The sequence below is a fragment of the Eurosta solidaginis genome, chromosome 1 (assembly GCF_040869045.1).
Source record: "Eurosta solidaginis isolate ZX-2024a chromosome 1, ASM4086904v1, whole genome shotgun sequence".
NCBI classification, from domain to species: domain Eukaryota; kingdom Metazoa; phylum Arthropoda; class Insecta; order Diptera; family Tephritidae; genus Eurosta; species Eurosta solidaginis.
Genome location: NC_090319.1, coordinates 15657125 through 15675712, shown reverse-complemented (window position 1 = coordinate 15675712; position 18588 = coordinate 15657125).

Genomic DNA, 18588 nt, shown 5'->3' with positions numbered 1-18588 from the left:
TGGGGAAGGAGGGAATGGCCTGTGGTACCGAAGCGTACCGGATCTGTATCCGGAAAAAGACCATCACATCGATAACACTCTCCAAAGCCTTCGGGGAGCAACCTTATCGCTACAACAACAACAACATGGACAAAAATCACGTTCTAGAAGTCGCTAATCAAACCTGTCCTGATTTAAAGCTCGTAATCATGGAAAGTGCCGAGAGAAGATGAAATAGATCTTGAAGATTTCGATAGGAAAAGTTCTTCGGAAGGAGTATGGTCCTGTCGGAAGGGATATGGTCCTGTCCATGAGTGTAGAATTTGGTATTATGATGAGCTGTGTGAATTTTCCTCAGACATGAAGGTGGGCTTCACTGGTGGTGAATTTACGAACACACTCCGACCAAGAATGTAATTTAATCCACACCTCCATTTGAAAGCACAAAAAGGGAATATTCCACCAAGTTGGGAGGGACAACAGGAGGACGACTTGACCTCCCTTGGAAATTTGGCGTTACCTGCTGTGTTCAGAATATCTTGCTCGGTTAAACGACAATTTACAGTTATAAGGAGAGGTGGGACAGTTCCACGTTTTCATATGAAATAGTATTTGAGATGGTCGACTTAGTACCTCAAGAGTGTTAGTTTCCGTAATGTACCAGATAAGCAAACGTCAAAAGAACATGAAAATCGGTTGATTTTCCCAAAACTTTCGAAGCACCAACTACGGCAGTGAGTAGACAGAGCGCATACCAGTGGCGGTGGCGGAGAGATGGGAGCGGTGTTGAAGAACGGGAGCTTTCGTATTTCGGTGCTAACATTGTTTAATCAGGAGGTGGTCATTTGTATAGAGATTTTCGCAGTTCAGTATAATCATCACATGAAACGGCAGTACAATAAAAGCAAGCATAATGAAATGATGAACTAATAGTTCTTGCTGAATTGTCACAAACTAGGATCGCGTCTGTTAAATGGAACGAAGTGCTCTGAACACCATGGACACCCCATCCTCCAGCAGACCACGTTCCGTACGCTGAACCATGGGCTGAGCAGAAGCGCTACTTTAATATAAAACGATAGTACTTGTATCGGTCAAAATCCGGAGTCAGTGCGAAAAGAATCATATAGTCACAAAAACAAACCACACACATTACCAGGGCGACGGCAAAATGAATAGCTTAAAAGAACTTACCCGTGGCACACAGAAAATGGGCACTAACTCATGCAATGAGGGCACCTTCTCTCCACAGCTAAGTTTCACAATTAAGTTCGACTATACCATGGAAACCCAGGCCCGAAAATGATATCATAAATTTTTAAGAAATAAGATAAGCTTTTCTTGAAATTACTGCGGTATATAAACGCTCCCTCTGTCTCACAAGCGCTTAGTCGCTGAAATCTCTGACTGCCATAGAGTTCAATCAATATATAAATAATTTCCCATCGAGCTAAGCTCAACACAGAATTCGAAGTCTGATGATAAGCCGTATAGGGAAAAACAAGTTTGCTAGACTGCGTATGGACTTAACAACTTCCTAATTAAATTTCATTTCATAAATATTTCGTTACCAACTGAAAAGCACCGCAATATATAAGTCGAAAAGTACTTTAGACCAATACAGGAGCCGTGGTTTTTGTTGTTTTAATACCCTGCAGCAAATAGCAATAGTTCTGAGCTAGCACAGAGCTATTGCATTAAGAGATGGTACCAATTATATTTCTGTCCACTCATATTGTTTTTAACAGATACATTAAACACTGTCATATCCTACAGAATGATATTTGGCCCCTATGCAGACCTTTGGAGTGCATTCTCAGCAGTCTTGGTCGTTAGTGATTTTGAAAATATATCTTTCCTTGCTTGATTTATTTAATATTGTGGCGAGTATTAGCACATCTCTATGACGCTAGTAAATAAATGCTGCATAGCAGCAGTAACAATGTAAGTATACATACTAGGCCGGGTCGACTTGTGGGGAGGCAAAAAAATCGCCCATTGCTCTGGGAAAATCATATTCTAGGACAAAATAAAAAACTTTGCTGAAGGAACCATGCCTCTAAAACGAATTCTGATGTCCCCCCCTTTGGGTCGTAGGGGCAAATTTTGAAAAATCCCACTTTGAAAAGCCTATGTTTTTTCTTTTTGGAGTTTATTTTTCTCTTTAGAAATTATATTAGTCAGAACATACGTAAATGAAAAAATGAATTTACCTTAGTAATAGAAAAGAAATTAAAAAAAATTATTAGAAATTAGCGTTTTTACAACCACCGTTTAAAACCAAGGCATCACTGTGAAGCATTTGCATGTCGTTAACATAGTTGTGTGGGTTTTTTATTCAACCGTTTTAAAAAATGTAGGTATCACTGTGACACAATTGCATATCGTAAAATTGCTTGTGTTGTTTTTTTTAAGCCACCACAAGACACAGCAGGTAGAATTGAAGTTGCCCCTACCCAAAAGTTCGACCCAAAGGGGGGGAAATCAGAATTCGTATTAGAGGTATGGTTCCTTCGGCAAAGTTTCTTATTTTGATCGCTAGAATACGATTTTCACAGAGCAATGAACGATTTTTAAATCGACCCGCCCTAATACATATCCATGTACATATATACAGTGGCGGATTTACCATTTGGGCAACATAGGCTAGAGCCTATGGCGACAAAATTGAGGGCAAAATTCAAGTCAATTAATTAAAAAAAATATCATTCGGATTTTGTTGCACTCAAAATAGTATTTTTGTCTGTATATAAAATAATGATGTAGACCAAGAATCGATAAAAATGATCTTTATTTCACGAGCTTCACTTTACATCTTATCTAAACCGAAATCCGAATAGAGCTCATGCCAATGTTTAAAGAGTTAACAATTTCGAATAACGGTACCATTATAACTAATTAAATTTAACTTCTCTCATAATACTAAACTAAGAGAACTTAATACTGCTTTTATCAGAAGCTCATATGTGTATGCTTCTAATACATAACTATATTATAATAAATAATTCATCCTTTTTTATGAATTAAAAAATTTTAATGAAGCTGTAAATTATTTTTTCGCATAGCAGTCGTAAAAATTTACATAAAACTTCTAATTCATATCAACTCGAACTTTTGGAGACTGTATTCATGCAAGGTTTATGGAGCTCCTTATTAACGTCATTCAGTGCGGTGAGCAAGAAATAACAAAATGCAAATACAACTATTTCCGAAGTGATCATTTTGTTCAGCGAACTCACCAAAGTTGTTTCTGATACTTGTGAAGATTTCGATCTGTATGAAGAGAAAGATTTTTCTATTTCAACGATTCAGTAATACAAAATATTGTGGCAGAAGAAATCCAAATGCACGACATGGTGAAAATGGGAATCTGGTATTCAATTGATTGGCCGTGAAAATTTTCCTGCCAATGCATTCAACGCTAGCTTGGATCGTGCTTTGGCAGAATTGACACGAAGACGTGAGGTATATTAAAAAATGTATTCTGAATTGTCTCTTATTATTGATATGAAACATCTAAGCAACGAAAAATTACGTAAGAAATCCGCTATATTGAGCAACTACTACAACAACTACTACAACACGCAAGATCTTGAGCAAAATTTGGAAAATTAAATGGTTTTTTCAAGGCATACTGTATCGAAAAGAAAATTTCAAATTATTCTCCGCTGGAACTTTGGAAAATACTGAGACAGGATAGTTTGGGGATCTCTTACCCTAATGTTGACATTGCGTTCGAATGGTTGTTTCAATTCCTATTGCAAATTGTAGCGCAGAGAGATCGTTTTCTGTTTTAAAACGCACGAAAAACTACATCAGATCTTCAATGGGCGAAGACAAACTGAATGCTCTTGCGTTGTTGACGATAGAATTAGAATTGTTTTTATCTATCGATTGTGATGATATCATTTGCGAATTCGAAGCTGAAATATCAAGACGCAAAGAAATGTAAATGAGAAATGTTTGGAAAAAATTTAAGGTTAAATACCTCATTAAAGCAAATGTCGATTATCTTTATTTCGTTACGTATTTCATTAATAACATACTACACTGTAATAAAGCACTGAAAATCGTAATCATTATGTTAAATATTATTATGGTGAAAATAAGCGCGGCAAATTATGTATTGCCTAGAGGCCGCGAATACTCAAATCCATGTGCATATAACAACGGCGTATATGAAATGCAAAAGAGCGGGAAGTAAATAAGCTGAGAAGCAACGCACAAACACGTGCATATATCTTATCTGAGTTGCTCAGAAGAGAGGGCAATAATTTGTGCAAGTATTACTCACGTAGTTGTGGCTGGTGTTTTTGTAGCTGATAACTGACTAGTAAGTTCTGGAATGGAAAAGCCTAGAAGTAAGCAACGAGAAATCAAAAAGTATAAAAGGCGCGACAGTAGAGGCGCAAAAAGTCAGTTTCATATAATCAGTTTGAGTTAAGCAAACTATCAGTAAGCGAAATATAAGTGTTATTGTGGAGTACTTTAATAAAGGCCATTTTGCATTATTGAAGAGTGGAGTTACTTATTCAACAGTTTAGTGATTCGAACTTAGCAGAAGGTTGTAAATAAGAGGATTTGCAAGTAAAATCGTTACAATATATAATACGTAATTTATACTACTTGTAAACGTTTAGGTACCAACTGTACCGCTCTGCATTTGATTAGTTCCAGTTTGGTCTGAGTCATTAACCCTTTAGTGCGAAGCTGTCATTCAGCGTGGTTGTTTTCTATATTCGCTACAGGGTATGTACTAGAGATATACGGCGCCGATAAACGCTGCCGCCGCTGCCGAAATTAGTTGTTTTTCGCACGCGGCCGCCGAATGTCAAAAATATCGGCGCGGCGGCGTCCGGCGTGTTTATATTTTCTACTCGTTTAAGACTATTTAGGCCATTTATTGTCCATATCGAAAATTGGTCTGATATGGTCGAAAATGGTATCAACGGATGCGCATCACTGCCAGTTATAAGAAACTAATTGCGAAATTTAACTCTTACCTTTCTAGCTGTTCAAAATTTATTTAAAAAAAAGGCGGTTTCGATGTCAGCTTAATACATCAATTAATGTATCACCCAATTCACCAAGTTATTAAAACAAAACACTAAAAGAAAAGTTATATAATAAATTTATATACCCACTGTGCATATTTTTTTATACTCAGTTTAGCAGAGCTCACAGAGTATATTAAGTTTGATTGGATAACGGTTGGTTGTACATATATAAAGGAATCGAGATAGATATAGACTTCTATATATCAAAATAATCAGGATCGAAAAAAAATTTGATTGAGCCATGTCCGTCCGTCCGTCCGTCCGTCCGTTCGTTCGTTAACACGATAAATTGAGTAAATTTTGAGGTATCTTGATGAAATTTGGTACGTAGGTTCCTGAAAACTCATCTTAGATCGCTATTTAAAATGAACGATATCGGACTATAACCACGCCCACTTTTTCGATATCGAAAATTTCGAAAAACCGAAAAAGTGCGATAATTCATTACAAAAGACCGATAAAGCGATGAAACTTGGTAGGTGAGTTCAACTTATGACGCAAAATAGAAAATTAGTAAAATTTTGGACAATGGGCGTGGCACCGCCCACTTTTAAAAGAAGGTAATTTAAAAATTTTGCAAGCTGTAATTTGGCAGTCGTTGAAGATATCATGATGAAATTTGGCAGGAACGTTACTCTTATTACTATATGTACGCTTAATAAAAATTAGCAAAATCGGAGAAGGACCACGCCCACTTTAAAAAAAAAAAATTTTTTTAAGTAAAATTTTAACAAAAAATTTAATATCTTTACAGTATATAAGTAAATTATGTCAAGATTCAACTCCAGTAATGATATGGTGCAACAAAATACAAAAATAAAAGAAAATTTAAAAATGGGCGTGGCTCCGCCCTTTTTCATTTAATTTGTCTAGGATACTTTTAACGCCATAAGCCAAACAAAAATTAACCAATCCTTTTGAAATTTGGTAGGGGCATAGATTTTATGGCGTTAACTGTTTTCTGTGAAAATAGCCGAAATCGGTTGATGTCACGCCCAGTTTTTATACACAGTCGTCCGTCTGCCCTTCCGTATGGCCGTTAACACGATAACTTGAGCAAAAATCGATATATCTTTACTAAACTCAGTTCACGTACTTATCTGAACTCACTTTATCTTGGTTTGAAAAATGAACGAAATCCGACTATGACCACGCCCACTTTTTCGATATCGAAAATTACGAAAAATGAAAAAAATGCCATAATTCTATACCAAATACGAAAAAAGGGATGAAATATGGTAAGGTAATTGGATTGTTTCATTGCCGCGAAATATAACTTTAGAAAAAACTTTATAAAATGGTTGTGACACCTACCATATTAAGTAGAAGAAAATGAAAAAGTTCTGCAGGGCGAAATAAAAAACCCTTAAAATCTTGGCAGGTATTACATATATAAATAAATTAGCGGTATCCAAAAGATAATGTTCTGGGTCACCCTGGTCCACATTTTGGCCGATATCTGGAAAACGCCTTCACATATACAACTACCACCACTCCCTTTTAAAACTCTCATTAATACCTTTAATTTGATACCCATATCGTACAAACTCATTCTAGAGTCACCCCTGGTCCACCTTTATTGCGATATTTCGAAAAGGCGAACACCTATAGAACGAAGGCCCACTCCCTTTTAAAAATACTCATTAACACCTTTCATTTGATACCCATATCGTACAAACAAAGTCTAGAGTCACCCCTGGTCCAGAAAGGCACACTCCCTCTTAAAATACTCATTAACTCCTTTCGTTTGATACCCATATTGCACAAACGAATTCTAGAGTCACCCCTGGCCCACCTTTATGGCGATATCTCGAAACGGCGTCCACCTATGGAACTAAGGATTACTCCCTTTTAAAATACTTATTAACACCTTTCATTTGATACCCATATCGTACAAACGCATTCTAGAGTCACACCTTGTCCATCTTTATGGCGATATCTCGAAAAGGCGTCCACCTATAGAACTAAGGCCCACTCCCTCTTAAAATACTCATTAACTCCTTTCGTTTGATACCCATATTGCACAAACGAATTCTAGAGTCATCCCTGGTCCACCTTTATGGCGATATCTCGAAAAGGGGTCCACCTATAGAACTAAGCCCCACGCCCTTTTAAAATATTCATTGACACCTTTCATTTGATACCCATATCATACAAACAAATTCTAAAGTCACCCCTGGTCCACCTTTATGGCGATATCTCGAAAAGGCGAACACCTTTAAAACGAGGGCCCACTCCCTTTTAAAAATACTCATTAACACCTTTCATTTGATACCCATATCGTACAAACAAAGTCTAGACTTACCCCTGGTCCACCTTTATGGCGATATCTTGAAAAGGGGTCCACCTATAGAACTAAGCCCCACGCCCTTTTAAAATAATCAGTCACACCTTTCATTTGATACCCATATCATACAAACAAATTCTAAAGTCACCCCTGGTCCACCTTTATGGCGATATCTCGAAAAGGCGAACACCTATAAAACGAAGGTCACCTCCCTTTTAAAAATACTCATTAACACCTTTCATTTGATACCCATATCGTACAAACAAAGTCTAGAGTCACCCCTGGTCCACCTTTATTGCGATACCTCGAAAATGCGTCCACCTATAGAACTAAGGCCCACTCCCTCTTAAAATACTCATTAAATCCTTTCGTTTGATACCCATATTGCACAAACGAATTCTAGAGTCACCCCTGGCCCACCTTTATGGCGATATCTCGAAACGGCGTCCACCTATAGAACTAAGGCCCACTCCATTTTAAAATACTCATTAACACCTTTCGTTTGATGCCCATATTGTGCAAACAAATTCTAGGGTCACCCCTGGTCCACCTTTATGGCGATATCTCGAAACGGCGTCCACCTATGGAACTAAGGATTACTCCCTTTTAAAATGCTCATTAACACCTTTCATTTGATACCCATATCGTACAAACAAAGTCTAGAGTCACCCCTGGTCCACCTTTATTGCGATACCTCGAAAATGCGTCCACCTATAGAACTAAGGCCCACTCCCTCTTAAAGTACTAATTAAATCCTTTCGTTTGATACCCATATCGTACAAACGCATTCTAGAGTCAACCCTGATCCACCTTAATGGCTATATCCCTAAATGGCGTCCACCTATAGAACTATGGCCCACTCTCTCATAAAATACTCTTTAATGCCTTTCATTTGATACACATTCCAGGGTTTCTCTCGGTTCATTTTCCTACATGGTTATTTTCCCTTATGTTGTCACCATAGCTCTCAACCGAGTATGTAATGTTCGGTTACACCCGAACTTAACCTTCCTTACTTGTTTTAAATTAATAATGAACAATGAATTCAAAAAAAAAAAATGACCCAAGACGAATATGTTTTCAAATTGTCCTCAAGTTGTTAAAAAAGCAAAATACCCAAAAAGCTGCCGATTTTTTAAAAAATTTTATATTGCGATTGGCTGAAATAATAAGCGAAATCAGTGATGAAAAATCCTTTACTAAGTTCTAGGGGCGTAAACACTCCTGTGAAATGATTCTTACCTCATACTTAAGTTGTGGATATGTCTGGGTATGAGAAGGGTTCGAAAAATCACTTTTGTTTGTTTGTTTGTAGTTTTAAGTTGCTTCCATTCATTTATTTGAAGGTAGTATTTCTACCTTGGCCCGGCTTACTTAGAAGCTATAACGCCATAACTAATTCTTATTTTGTGAAATCTTTCAGATGTTTGATGTATTTAGATTGCTCTACAGTTGCTCCACCAACACACAGGTAATACATTAAGGCCTAAATCATGTGCGTAGGTTTCTGCGTAATTGAGGCTACTATATATTTAGATGCATTCCGATTTAATGGTTTACTCCAAGTACGATACATTTTTCAGGTTTTCAAATGTCGCTTTCATGGTTTTGAATACTTTATGTGGGATTGCTACTGTTCTCACATCGGGAATTGTAGCTCTGAAAAACAGCCGAAAAACTGTGCCACGAGAGTTATGAGTATTAATAGACCATTAATAGCAACCGTAAGTTACCTTTGTGCGTGACCGCCAAGGAGCCGCAAATGATATAAAGAAATTGTGTTCGCGACGATTACTAGGAGTTATCCCTAGGTGAAACTACGCTTTGCACGAGATATACAGACAAAAGTGAGACTATTTTATGTATCTCTATTTCTTTTCAACAGACGCAGCAGTACCAATTCCAAGGACCGGGGTTAGGTTCGAAGCCTCTCTGGAGTTAGCGAGCTCCGCAAGTAGCTACTCCTCAAAATTTTTGAACGGTCTTCGAGATCTTGAGGCAAAAACCCGGATATTTCCGAAATGGCCAACGCGTTCATTTCCTTAAATACATACAAACAAACCCTTTCCTAAATTTAATTTTTTTAAATAGAAAAATCAAGCTTTTTAAAGTAAGAACACCGACGTACGCCGTCGCGCCGCCAACGCCACAGCCGCCGGTATATGAAAGAGCCCACGCCGCCGCCGCCGATAAAGTCACCGGCGTAAACCTCTATTATGTACTTGTGTGCATGTAAACGAATGTTTGCGGTTTTCATGCCACGAGATAAGATCGGTAAAATACTACAATAATATCAATTTGTTAACATCAAAATTTTCAACTTTTGCCTTTTTGCCATTTCACATTTGTATTTTAATGACTGACCAATATAACAAGCAGATATTTTGTGCGAGTGGTGAATTGGTTAAAAGCAAATATTTACACAAACAAACAAATGTGCTAGTTATGCGTATTTTCTCTTTTATAATATTATCCTGAAATCAACTCATTCATTCACTCAATTTGGTCGTATTTAAATAACCCAATGTATTTCTGTGAGCTTTCGTTTTCTAGGTTTTAGGATTTAAATTCATCTGCATTTGTATGTGTAGGACTACCAATTGGGTTATGATATTATTTTACGTGCACAAAACAAAATTAAGCTCATACGTTTATGGTTTTTTGGGTTTTGTATTTTATGTTTTTTCAAATGTAGAGACTACATGGATATGAATACGAGTAATAGCTTTGTATTGAGCTGTTATGTTCGTACATAAGTAGCTTTGAGTTTCTCAGGTGATATTTTCTAGCTTGTAAGCTTGTTTGGAAGTATGATAGACTGATTGGTCTATTCGCTTGTACACAAATTTGCAATTTTTGTATATCCAAGTTAATGAGATCTATCACACACAAATATTTGCTAGAACTTTCCTCATGAATATAAATTACAAAGCACCAATTTGAAAACAGTTTTACCAATTTTTAGTATTAGCTACATATGTGAGATTGTTAATTCTTATATAACGTGAAGGAATATATAACATGAGCGTGGAAAATTGATAAAGTGTGATAAGAAATTATGAAGGTGTTGAAATATATTTTATTTGTAATTAAGCTTTGAAATATTTACTTTCGTACTGCTAAAATAAAAATAATTGAGAAAAAAATGGTAAAGCCTTAATAGTAGGTGTATTTTTTTTCAAGCGAGCTTGAAGAAAACGCTTCAACTAGCTAAACAGTTTCATTATGCCAAAACCATACAGATGGTGGAGGTTTATCAGCTAATTGTTACTTTTTTTTCGCTGCTATAACATTTTTACTTCTAGCGCAGTATGTTTTTGACACTCAACCAGAGAATTAAAAAACAAAATACATGAAATGCGTGTGTTTGTTTGTATGTATGTCACCCTGCCGCCACGCTGTTATTTTGTTTTTTTTTTTTTGTTTATCTGCATATTCGTATGTTCATTTCATTCGCTCGTTCACAATAGTGCCCTATTTTTGAATATGCAACACTATACAACACTATCAATCTGGTAGACAATTACCTAAGCGGTTTCAACTGAAAGCGCTTAGCCAACTCAACTCGATTACTTTTTATTGTTGCTTTCCATGCAATTCGGTAAGCTAGCTAGTGTTTTAATTGTACTAGTTAGCAACGAAATACAGCTAGTGTTACTCCTACCCCAGAAAATTGTCAACATTTATAGTGCATACAAAGAACATTTCATATCACCATATTCACTAATATCACAAATCATACAAGAAGATTGCGCATTGCGCATGTAAACATTAGATCATCTCTTTTTTATGGGCAATTCTTACGTCATTTTCCTCTAGCTCTTGTTTTTTGTCTCTTTCTTTCATTCGCTCAAACAGTTAAATGTGACGTAGATGCGCAGAACGAAGCAAATTTGAACTCGTGAATGCGCAATCTGGTAGGTGATCTGTGCACTCATATTAATAGAGTATATGTGGAACTCAAGAGCAAATTGAGAGTTTCACAGAGTTGCACTGCCACACCTCCATTTTATACAGGGTAAAAGTGTAACGCTTTTGCGTTGCGAGCAGGCAACAATTTTCTCAAAAGAAAGAAATACCCCGTAAAGGCGTTGCCTGTTTTTTAGAATAGAACAACAACCCTTGCGCCGCGTACAAAAAACGTAACACTTTAGCCAGAAAAGAAAACGCTATAAGAGACTAGTGGAATTTGCGATCCGCGTGCCAACTACCGAATTTTTTTTGATCAAATGTTGCACTGTCACCGGGTTCTGACCCACGGCCAAGTTTCAAGTCTCTACCTTACCGGCAAGTTACTCAAAAATCGATTGCAAGATTCCCTCGTTTTTCAGGGATTTGTAGATATCTCAATTAGCACGCCACCTAGCGGAACTTTGTTTTCTATAAATTTTATTGCCGCCGGGTCTCGAATTATGGCTAAGTTACAAGTCTCTAGGTATTTTCAGCAATTTTCGTTTATCTCGATTCGTCTGCCACCTGGCGGCATCTTGTTTCCCACGAATTGTACTGCCATCGACTCACAAACTACGTGCTAAGTTTCAAGTCTCTGGATCACCGAGAAGTTAGTTAAAATTCGATCGAAAAATTCCCATTTCAAAATTAATTTTCTGTATATCTCGAACCGCGCGCGACCTAGCGGATTTTTTTTCACTTGCTCTCTTCTCTCTTCTGAGCTATGTTCTAAGTATCAAGTGTCTAGCTCAACGGGAAGTTACCGAAAAAGACTTTTCCGTGGGTCAAAAATTCATATGGAAATGAGGGGACAAACATGAAAGCGACTTAGTATAAAGGTAAAAAAAAAACAGTTTGGATGTGTGTTCGCTGTCAACCAAACGTTCACACGTGCATTCAGCGAGAGCAAAAGCAGTATTAAAACTGTGTCCTCATATGCAGCCAATTTTGTTAAAATTTTCTTAATATATAGCTTAATAGACAGATATTAACAGCTTCTTGCCTAGATTATGAGGTGTTTCTGTTTTTTTTTTTGGTATTCGACTAGAGACATTTAATTTATGATACGACTTTTGTGTTTTTTGTGATTATAGAAATTTATGAAAGGTGCAATAGCCTCCGAAGAGTTTTTAGATCGAGCTCCTCTTGCAATTTGTGTCCTGCATCTTTTAACATTTTTCTACGAATTGGCGGAACAGGACCTACATGTTTTACGCGGACTTCAAACGACACGTGCAAGGCAGATGAGTATACACTGAGAAGATTTTCATAGCTGAAATACACTCATTTGTCAGTTTGTGTGTGTGTTCGCTGTAAACCACACATTCAAACAAGCGCTCAGCAAAAGTAAAAACAATGTAGAATCTATGTTCTCACACTACACTCAGCCAATTTTGTTAAAACTTCCAAGATAGCTAAATAAACAGATATTGACAGCTTCTTGTCTAGATTATGAGGTGCTTCGGTTAATTTTTTTTTAGTCGACTAGAGACCGACATACGTGAATATATCTACCTACATAAATATTTTGCATACTTCATTAGGAAGCGGATTGCTAGACTAGTCGAAACGAGAGAAAAGCGAAGCGACGGAAGGGAAAAGAGATAGAGTAAGGCAAAGATAAAAGAATAGAGATAGACTGAGTGAGGGAGTTAGCTGAAGAGTGTATGATGAGGACAAAGTAAGAGTGGAAGGAAGAGAAAAAGACGGAAAGGAGGAAGAGACGAAGGGAGAAAGAAAGGGAGAGGGGAAAGAGATAGGAACGGTAAGAGCAACTTCTTAACAGTCATACATAGGTTAGAACAATGTCTGCTTGGTCTGCTAATGGTACTTATAAAATACCATTCGAATTTCGAACAAATGTGAGGAAAATGCACCGTGTGTACGAAGAAAACAGATAATAAAATGATCGAAATATAGTTTGGGCATAGTCCTTAAAACAATCCCAAGACAGCTCCGAAACGATTCCAATTTAACAATAATCCCGAAATTATCCAGAAATGGTCAAGAAATGATAGCAGAATTGCCCAAAATTATGCAAGAAGCAGCTCCAAAATGATTTTAGGTATTATTGTTTCATCCCGAAATAGTCTTTAAGCATTAGTAAAATTAGTCCCGAAATGTTTTTGAACACACAAGCAAAAACTTAAGCCGATATAGTGTCAGAATGATCGCAAAATAGTCCTGAAATAGCCCGGGAATGACCCTGAAACAATCTGGATAAAGTTTAAATAATCACGAAATTAGTAATACAAATTGTAGTAATCTCGAATCCCGCGACTGCTCTAAAAATGAATTATACCAAAATGGTACAGTAATTGTCTTAAATATTCATGAAATGATCCCGAAAACTATATGTAATCTGATAATCATCAAGCCATAACGGCATCTACAATATATTACCGCCGTCTATAATAAGTTTCGCAATAGATTAGATAGTTTTGAGAGCAGCCCTAATACTATATTTCCACCCAAGAATATTGGAATTGAGGTTAAATGTCGTTGTTGTCGTAGTGCATAATGCTATACAAATCAAAGGATGGAATCAGATGTGGGAGCGTGAAGAGGCTAGAATTATTTAGAGCCTTCTACATCATTTGAACTGCCGTGTGTGTTTCAGGAAATACTTTTTGCGATTTGACCTCAAAGAACACTTTAGGCCAGGAGCATAACTGATAATGTACCTATCATCTCTAAAAAATAGCCAAAAGAGAAATCGAAGGAAATACGATGAGTGTTGAGCTGCCGCATACCACCTTGCAATGTTAGAGTCATATCACCATAAAATAATGAGTGGAAGACAAGGAGTCGTCTGAATAGGTATAGAGAAGACATGCCTTAAATTATAGCGCACCACATTGGGCTAAATGCATGAACGTATTGGGCACTCCACCTAACGACTACTGCCGAGAGTGTTCAGAATTTTCTGTATACATGCCCGGATCATAGTTTTCTTCTTGTGTTAAGTAGCAAAATCTGAGGAGGTTATCGGAAATAAAAATTTCCACTTTTCTTAATTTTATTAACAACCCTGGCTGCTTGTAAAATGTGTTTAATCTAACGCTCTGTAACTAAGACGATTTCTATTAATTCTATTCTATTTCATATTGTAACGAATTTTACTTGCAAATCCTCTTATTTGCAATCCTCTGCTAAGTTCGAATCACTAAACTGTTGAATAAATAACTCCAATATTGAATAATGTAAAAATGGCATTTATTAAAGTATTTCACAATGACACTTATACTTTGCTACTCGCTGGCTTAATAACCAAACTGATTGATAACTCAAATTGAACTCTACTATTGGCCGCCAGATCGCGTGCTTAATCAATAACTGAATGATTGCTCAACTCAAACTGAATTACAGCGCCTCTTCATCTGTTGCCTTTTATACCCTTTGGTTTCCTCGTTCGCATTTTTCCAGAATGTACTAGCATTGTCCATGAGCTCTCAAACTTCTCAGCTATAACTAAAATTGCACAATTTTATACAACTTTTAGGCGCTTCCAGAATCTACTAGTCCAGTCGCTTTCAAACTTCTCAGATATATGCATGTGTTTGCGCATTGACTCTCCGCTGCTCGTATTCGTACATGGTACATATGTGTAGACGCAATTATTTATTCGTTTATGTAGATACATAAAGATTGAATAATTGATGTGAATGTTTGTAGTTTACAGTCTCTCGCGCGCACATAGGCGTATAAGTAAATGCATCTGTGTGTGACATCTCTCTGGGCTGCCTTATATATGATTATACTTGATTTGATTATTAACGTAAATACTGCTTGGCATGGCCTTAGCATCGCCTTAGTGATGGGATAACTTAGTGATGCTAATATCCGTGACAATATTTTAAGCCGGGAAAAATTTTCATCGCTAATTACAGGCCTACTATTGCTTAACCTTGCGAAATATACATTAAGGGCAAATTTTCTTTTGTGGAGAATAGCATGGTTATGCCCCACCAACATATTTTGTGATGGACTAGCACTAAGTGCACACATTGATATCTTTCTCAGAATTCTATAACTATTCGTTCAAGGTCGAATTTCAAGTTATTGCCATCTAAACCGACTTATCAAAAGCTTTTCGAAAGTATTTCATCACATCTTACTTTAAGTAAGAAGAAGTCTTAACTAACTAATTGGCTTCTTTGAAGCGAAATCAAAAACTGTAAATCTCGCCCCTCCTTGTTCGTCTACTATTTTTACTGCAATCGACCTTAATAATCTGGTAGATTAGCGATCACCTACTTTCGTTCCTTATCACAGGGTATTCCAGGCGGCCAGTTGGCCTCAGTTAAAGTAATGTTGACATTCTTGCTGTTTTTATTTAGCTCGCCCCTCAGCAGTGTTTTACAAGCGCTCTGCGTGTATTTCTGCCATGAAAAGCTCTCAGTGAAAACTCATCTGCCTTGCAGATGCCATTTGGAGTCGGCATAAAACATGTAGGTCCCGTCCGGCCAATTTGTAGGGAAAATCAAGGGGAGCACAACGCAAATTGGAAGAGAAGCTCGGCCTTAGATCTCTTCGGAGGTTATCGCGCCTTACATTTATTTTTATTTTAATACGCACATTAGTACAAAACGGCTTGTGAGAAAATGACCGCTAGGTGGCTCATGGATCGAGATATTCAAAAAAATCTCATTTGTGGTACGATTTGGTCAATGTTTGGAACAAATATTACATACAGTCCGGTAGAAGTGACATGAAATTATTTAGAGTTCGAGGAGGGACAAGCATACGTGGCGCAGGTTTGAGTAAATTCTTTGGAAGGTTTATGTATTGAGGACTTAGATTGTAACACATTGTCAGGAAAGAGTCCTTGTAATAATTAGTCACTAAATGAACTAAATAAAATGAGAAATATGTAATAGGCAATTAAATAAAGACTAAAAACTTTAAAATAAAGTAATTAAAAAGAAATTGTTAAAATGATTACAAACGCATTCAGCTACGTCATGCTATAATTGTTGTAAAGTTTTTCCCAATTGCCTTCTTTTGCATATTTTAATCTTTTACACATCACATACTTCGTATGTAATTATGTGTTGAAGTTATGCATGTTTGTAAGGCGGTTTCAGAGAAACTGGTATTGTTGCTGTTTTTGTTCTATTTATAGAACTAAAACGAATTAACTAAATGTTGTCTGTTTGTAAGAGTTAATCGGGGATTGCCCGTATTTCTTTAAATGAATGAAAACAATACTTACATTAAACAATAATAATACTGAAAGGTAGAAAATAATTAGGTAGGTCCTACAGTGGCGGATCCATGGGGGGGATAGGGAGCGATCGCCGCCCCCCCCCCCTCTGATCTGGAACTTATTAAAATTATAAAAGTTTGTTTTAATTACATATAAAATTTTAAAATTTTAGCTTTTATGTATGTATAATCTATAAGATCCCTAATGGCCCTCCCCCCCCCCAAGATCTGCAATTTATAATACTTCGGTTGAAATATTTTATGAAATGAATAGTTTAGCTATATATTTATTTCCAATTTCCATTTGTCTCGCTGTGGGTAAAATTAGCATAAAAAATGTACCATTCTGGTAACTGAAGAAAGAATTGCGTACTTTTCACGGAAATTTGGCAGCCTTGGTCACTATTTCATGAACGCGGTTGCCACACCACATCTCTTTTCTGGACAGAAATTCTTCTTGAAAAAACAAAAGAAGGACCAATAATTTTAAAATATCACAAAAAAATTACTTATATACACCTTCGCGAATTTCAGTCCCTACATCGCGTTAATGTGTTACTGTTTGGCAGTAGAAAATTCCGCGAATTTTCAAGCAAATTTTCAGCTTTTCGGTAGGAATTTTTAGAATTCTGAGAGATAAATTCTAAAAATTCTTACTGAAAGCTAAAAATTTGCATAAAAATTCGCCGAATTTTACCGAATTTTCTAAAAAGTCTTAAGTGTATATTTGGATTGTTTATGTTACAAAATAATAATTATTTTTATAAAAATATCGAAAATAACGTCGAAGCAAAACTTAGTAAAAACTGGAAAAATATGAGTGATGATGACTTTTGCAGATGAGTGTAGATATGTATGTGTGTCTGTATGAAAAATTTTAAGGTCGCTTTATCTTACTTAAAAAGTTGACTTAAATCGTCCCCCTCCAAATCGTGCTGGATCCGCCCCTGAGGTCCTAGGTCCTAGTCCTCACACTCCCCATCAATCTAGGGCGTTGATCACACAATTGAATAAAAGCGTTGAAGGTCTAATTTCTATCGATAGTCATAAGTACGACCAACTGAACCTTAATAAGGTAATGTTACGCCTCCCATTTTTACAAATTTCACGCGCCCAAAGCTTTTATTTAATTGTTTTAACAACGCCCTAGATTGGTGAGGAGTGTGATGACTAGTACCTAGGACCTACCTAATTATTTTATAGTTTTAAGTATATTTTTTACTTAATGTAAGTATTATTTTCAATAAAACCGTTTAACCTAACATTTTTTTAATTATATGAGTTAACCGGGGATTGCCCGTATCGCTTTTAAATGTAAGAAAACATTTATTTCAAGCAATTTAAAAATTTTTTTATAATTTATTTAATAATTTGGGAAAAATTTAAACAACGTGACATCAGGACGGACAAGGCGACAGCTGTTTCGATTATACCTTGTAAATCTCTTCAAAGCCTTTTCTACCGTGAGTGGGAGTCGAACCTGCACTCCTACGATAGTTGAAATGGTTACAAACGCATTCAGCTACGTCATGCCTTAGTTGTTGTAAAGTTTTTCCCAATTGCCTTCTTTTCGCATATATTATCTTCCACACATCACATAATTCGTATGTAGTTATGTGTTGAAGTTATGCCTGTTTGTTTTTTTTAATTATTTTATTTTCATGTTTTTAGTTTGAATTGCCTATTATGTCTCATTATATGTAGTTCCTTCAGTGACTCATTATTACAAGGACTATTTTCTGACAATTCGTTACAAACTAAGTCCCCGAACTCCGAAGTATTTTGATGTCACTTCTACCGAACTGTATGTAACATTTGTTCCAAATGTGAGCCAAATCGGACGACAAATACGATTTTTTAACACCTTGATCCTTGCACCACCTGTCGGTGATTTTTTTCATATGTGGATTTCTATTCATGTATGTAATATGTGTTCAAGATATGAGCCTAATCAAGGACGAATACGATTTTTTTGAATATTTCGATACCTGCGCCACCTAGCGGCGATTTTTTTCATGTTTTGCTATTCATTTATGTATTATGTGTTCCAAATGTGAGCCAAATCGGACCGCAAATACGATTGTTTTAAATATTTCGATCCATGGA